The sequence below is a fragment of the Humulus lupulus genome, chromosome 5 (assembly GCF_963169125.1).
Source record: "Humulus lupulus chromosome 5, drHumLupu1.1, whole genome shotgun sequence".
Lineage (NCBI taxonomy): Eukaryota > Viridiplantae > Streptophyta > Magnoliopsida > Rosales > Cannabaceae > Humulus > Humulus lupulus.
The window spans coordinates 181,634,456-181,640,792 of NC_084797.1; the positions used below are offsets into that span (position 1 = coordinate 181,634,456).

The 6,337-nt window shown below is 38.0% G+C and overlaps 1 long non-coding RNA gene across 1 annotated transcript; it reads left to right on the top strand.

The window, feature by feature from the left end:
• The first annotated feature begins 490 nt into the window (after positions 1-490).
• LOC133833859 (uncharacterized) lies at positions 491-1,804 on the top strand. The gene is made up of 3 exons (XR_009893176.1): positions 491-718; positions 1,351-1,398; positions 1,495-1,804. It is a non-coding gene; the product is annotated as an uncharacterized LOC133833859 (long non-coding RNA).
• Positions 1,805-6,337: the final 4,533 nt, after the last annotated feature.

The following is a 6,337-nucleotide window of genomic DNA, read 5'->3' on the forward strand; positions in this document are numbered from 1 at the left end:
AAACAAACATAAATTTAAACAAAAATAAATAAATTATTTATTTAAAATAAGACATTTATTTCAAAATTTATATAACATTAATATAAATTTAATAAATTCTATAAATAAAACTAAGGAAACGTGCATATTGCACATTGCTTGTATCTAGTATATCTTACCTATTATATAAATGGCTATCTAACGGTGTTTTGTATTTAACGGATTTTGGTATGGTTTAACAGAATTTGTTACGAATTTAACAGAATATGCTAAAAAAAAAGTTAAATTTGGATAAGTCATCCAAACTGAACAATTGCTTCTATTCCCAAAAAATACAATAATTGGTTCTTTACACAATCAAATAATTAATGTTAAAAAAATTAAACAATACAACACTTCAGAAGTACACATCATTTCAAGAGTACACAACCCTTCAGAAGTACATATCCTTTCAAGAGTACACAACCATAAAAAATTTCCCTGATTTTGTTTTCATATATATATTTGGTGATTAGCAAGAAGTACTCAATTCATCAAAATCAAGAAGTATGGCCAAGTTGTTGATATTTACTACTGCTGATGATGAAGAGACTAGAAGAAACAATCGTGAAGAAGTGGTTAAGAAAATTATAAGAGATACAATGGTGGTTGTGAATGCATCGATTCGTAAAATACATATGAAACTTGATGAAGATGTTAGAGACGAATGGAATATGGAGGACAGAATGAATGCATACACGTAAGTATATATATATGTAAATATAATATTCCCTTTTGATTTTCAAAGTTTAAACATATATTAATAATAGATTGCGTTAATTATATTTTAACATATTACCCATTTCCATGTTATACAGAACTGTTTACAACACTTTCTGTACGAAAGACATACATGGTTTTTGGCATTATGTAATTCGAGAGTTTTATGATAAATATGAGAGCATTTTGACACAAAGGATTTCAAACTATGTAAGCTCCGTGACTTAATTCATAGGGTTTTTTTTTACCTAGAATAAAAATGAAATCATATAGATTATTTATTAAAAACATGATATTATTAAGTTTGTGTGTTGGTGTAGGTGATTCCTTCATTGGAAGATATGTACGGCGAAGAGTTCATGATTGAAATTGTGATACAATGGACAGAGCTAGAACAATACAAAAGATATCTTCAGATAATATTTGCTCGTGTGGAGAAAGTTGCAGCGCATTTACATCTAGAAAATCATTCATTCATTGATATTTGTAAAACCCAATTCTGTGACAGGGTATATATATATATTCCAATTATCTTAAAAGAAAAAGAAAAAGAAAAATTATTTGATTTTTTATTTTTTAAGTGTTTATGTTTTTTTTTCTTTTACTTTTCAGGTCTGGGATAGGTTCCACACTGAAATCAACTTTTCGGTAACTAAGATGGTAAAACAATCCTCGCCACCATTTCTTGTTTTTATTTAATTGTTTATATATTTTTAACAAGATAATAATTAATTATATGTGTTATATATAACACAGAAGGAGGCAGGGATGTTTAGCAATGAAAATCCATTGAAGAATGACCTTATTCAATTCTTCGCTGACATGGAAAAAGTACGTCCCAATGAACGATTTCAGACGACTTATGATATTGTCAAACAGCAGTAGAATTTCGATCGTGCCCAAATTATTGAAGATTTCGTTGGATTTTATATATGATTATGATAATTTTATAATGATGATGATTTTATAATGCTATAGCACGTGCCTTGTACGTGCACATAACAAGGCACCAAATGGAGGCATCATGTTCTATATTTTGCTTCACCGAAATATAACGTGCATTGCACGTATTTTATACCTAGTATATATATATGTGTAGTGTCTCATTCATATTGAAACTTCGAATTTAATTATTAAATATGTAGTCTTATATGAAATATTATTATAATAATCATATTTTATAATATTTGAATTTATATTATTATAATTAATAAATATCTATTTTTAGTTAGTTTTAAAGGTATATTCCGTTAAATATTTAGAATATTCTCTTAGAAGATATATATATATGATGAGATTAATAACTATTAAATACTATTACAATAAATATTCTTAAATTTTTAAAGGATTAATCCTAAAACTACTTAAGAAGTTGTCAAGTGTAGGTAATTAGAGCATATTCAATGGAGTGCAAAATTAGTGATGTAGTGCTGAAATATAGCACACTCTACAAAAAAAATTGCTCCAATAGTGTGCCAAAAGTTGTGCCAAATTTAGCACATGCTAAAAATTGTGTTAAATTTGGCACATAATATAGAATGATGCATATTTTGCATCATTATAAATACTATAGTTTTATTTACTTTTTTGTTATTTTATTATTATATTATATCAGTGTTAAATACTAGTCTTTTTACCTTATTATTTTTAATTATAGCAATAAAATATAAATGAAAATTATTACTTTTTGTATATTTTTTCAATGAAATATCAAATTAACATTAATGAAAGATTAATTTTTACATCAGATTTTAAAATTGTGCATTTGAGCATAGTATTAAAAGTTGTATCAAATATATTACATTTTATTTTTTGTGTTAAATATAGCATAATATTTACATCTCTCATTAGAGATGGTCTTATTATCAGGATAAATTTATTATTGATTATAATTTAGTATATTAAGTTAATCTTTTTCAAGCATATCTTATATCTAACCAATGGCCGGGGAGGTCACTTTGCATAGAGTTTATAGTCGCTTGAAGTGATTGTGTTTTCTCTACAAGTGAATCTCTGGTACATGTGTTTTTCGGCCATCCAAGCACTAGGGACTTAATTGGGTTCAAGCTCTTGGACTGTCGGTTCAATCTAATTTACTATGTTCTCTTCTATCCTGTTATAGCTTTAATGTCTAAATTTTAGTAGCATCTCTATCTTATTGAGTCACAATATTTTTAAAGCAGCGCGTAGATAGATCTAGCATGCCTTTATGCTACACAATGAACTTAGTTGGATGGAATCTTTCCTTCTACCTTTATGTATTGTATTCTCTTATCAATCTTAATAGTGATACGACATTCATTCAAAAAAAAAAAAAAAAAGCCACCGATTCCAACCAGCAATGTACTTGAGCAGGTTGGGTTACGCTTACGCACCTATTTTTTATTAATAAAACTACATGTAATTCTTTTATGATAAAATATCTGACTAGTTAGTACACTTGAAATTTACTTTTCTGAAAATGCTTTATAGGTTCGGGCCCACATTAAATTCAAAGAATGAAATTAATACTTGTTATAACCGGTTTTGGTGACCGGTTGGTTTTTTTTTTCTTAGATAATTGGTTTGTAATGAGGTTATTATTAAGATATTTTGAGATATTCTTTTATTGTACCGAATATATATGGTTGAGCGTGAGTTTATGAATTAGATTACAATTACAACATTAGTTTTCTCTTTTCTATTACAGCATTAAATTCCTAATTTTCAGTATACGCCCTAAATATCCACGGGTTATTAGCAAGCTGGAAAATGGCATAATCCTATCAGCCACGTGGAAGCCACCTACCCGGAGCTGCTGTTATGAGTTTCTACCTCTTTAGCTCGAGGTAGCCAAAGGTTTAGTAAGAATACTTGAAGGCATCGCGTCAGCAGTGTGGGCACCACGAGCTAGGACTACATCAAACTCGAGGTACGACCTAGAGCTGACACCTCTGACCCTTTATAAAGTCAACCACGCAATGTAAACGTGTGCATATCAGACATCATGTGTCTGCTCCATTCCTGAAATCTCGGACACACAGCATAAACGTGCGTGTTCAGGCACCCCACGACTGGTTTGAGCCATGCGACCCATTATCCCTCTTACCCATTGATTAGACCACACTTCACTGTCAGGTTTTAGGAATTAATCATGAATGTCACAGAAGTGACATGACGGGTAAGAAGGTCACGGGATGACCCCCTTTGCCAACACCCAGGTGTCTTCTCCCTATAAATATGGAGACCCTGGGCGTTCCAAAGGGTTGGCTTCTAATTTGTAAAGGAATACCCTGTAAGGAATACGAGAGATATATCAATAATATTGACTGGTGGACTAGAGGGATTTTAACCTTCGAACCACCTAAAAAGAGTAAATGAGTTATAACCTTCATTTGAGATTATTCACATATTACGGTTCATCATTTAACACTAATCCATCCCATTTATTCATATAATTATTTGTTGCCGAATAACCGCGTCAACAGATTGGTGCTTTCATTGAGAGGATCTTAGATTGGTGCTATTGTAAAAACCCAACCATGGTGGTTACTCGCTCAAGGCATAGTAATGAAGTGCATCAACGTGATGGGCAGGAGGCCCACCATGCCGCCATATCCGATGAGCAAAACAAGCAGATCGAAGCAGTTCTGGCCCGATTACCCCCTCTTACAACCGACGCTAACGTCGGAAAGAGGCATGGTGGGACTCATAAGTCCCGCCGGGGTAACCGGTCCAGGCCCAGTCGGTCGGTCAGGCCCTCGACATCAAATTCTACTCCCACGTCACACCACCAGGAAACTGTATTTGAGGAACTTCCTAGGGCCGATCAGCAATTCAGCCGATCAGTCCGGACCTCAACTCCTAGCTTAGTTCCACCCTCGAGTGCACCCAGGAGGGTCTGAGGCAGCTCGCGAAGGAGATCCGGGGAGGGTTCGCGACGACAGCTTGCCCCGGCCAGCCGTCCTGCACCACGATCAGACCGCCGAGCGCAGGACGCAGGGGATGGTAGAGCAGAGCGGCCGAGACCTAGCTTAATCCGCCCTGACGGGACTAGGATCGCGTCACCAGTCAGGCATCCTCCGTCACCAATAAGATTCCCATCTCCTCCCGATCCAGTCTGAGACATTCTGGCTCATGGGAGCAGCAGGATAAATCCTCCTTCCGTCGGACCTTCCCATCACAGCAGAGCGCCATACCCACCCTCAGCGGCAGACTCTGAGTTTTTCAAATGGAAGTTACTAGACCAGGAGTAATCGAAGTGGCATGTCCGGCGAAGACCTGCGCCATCGCCTAAGTTCGGCTCAAAGCCCTCGGGCCACCCCTCGGGCCGACCTCCGAGATCGCCTCAACTCTCAGAGAGGAGACCCAGCTAGAAACGGTAATTGTGCTCGCCAATGGGAGGGTCTGTCGGGAGTACGTGACAACGGGAATGTCCCACATAACCTATCTCAAGATAGGAGGGACAATAACCCACCTAACGCGTACAATGGAACTGGAACTGTTGAACAGCCCCAGAGCAACCAAGGAAGTCAGGACCAAACCCTGCAACGTCTGGCTCAGATGGAGGAGCTGATGAGGAAGCTCTTATCAGAAAAAGAAAAAGATGAGTACGACTTGGGGGACGAACTCGAGCTCTTCGCTCCTAGCATAGCAGCCATGACATATCCACCTGGTTTCTGAATGCGTCACTTGTCCAAATTTAATGGAGACGGGGACCCGTCGGATCATTTGGGTATGTTCAACACCCTGATGATGGCCCACAACATCAGTCCCAAGCTGAGATGTTTAATATTTCCTTCCACCTTGACTGGGCCGGTCAGACAATGGTTCAAACAGAATAAAAAGCAGTCCATCAGCTCGTGGAAAACCTTTTATGTCGACTTCAAAAGGGCATTCCGAGCTTCTCAGGCTGCCCGCGTCAAATCCGACACCCTGGCAAACGTAAGACAATAGCCCGACGAACCTTTGAAAGCTTACCTGAGCAGATTCGCAAATGTCGTGGTTCGAGCCAGGACCGCAGATGATAGTTCCAAAATTATGGCCTTGAGGACTGGGATCCTCGTCGGAGGCGGGCTCTGGGAAGAGATACAGAGAAAAGGTGTTAGCACCGTGAACGAATTCCTAAATAGGGCCCAGGGATGGATAAACCTGGAGGAAGCGCGAGCGTCGGCCGCGGGAGCCAGCCAAGTCTCTGATCAGCCCGCTGGAGTGGGAACGGAGGTCGTGACAGCGACCCAAACCGTTACACAGAATAACCAATTTGGTGGAGGCAAGAGAAAAGGGAGCAGCGAGGGCGGCCAGCACGGCCCGAGGAAGAATAAGCTCGCAAAAAAGTTTAAGCCAGTCTACACGACTTACACCGAGCTCACAAACACTAAGGAGAACATTTTCCTAGCAAACTCTACTCGCCTCTCCAGGAAGAAGCTGGAACCATTGAAGTATTAGAAGGCTAAGCGGGACCCCTCCAAGTTTTGTCGATTCCACAACGACATTGGCCACAACACTGACGATTGTAGGCATCTGAAGGATGAGATCGAGACTGTCATCAAAGCTAGACCCTTGGCTCAGTATGCGCGGAATAGAGTTCCCACCGGTCAACCAGCTCTAGAAGCTCCGA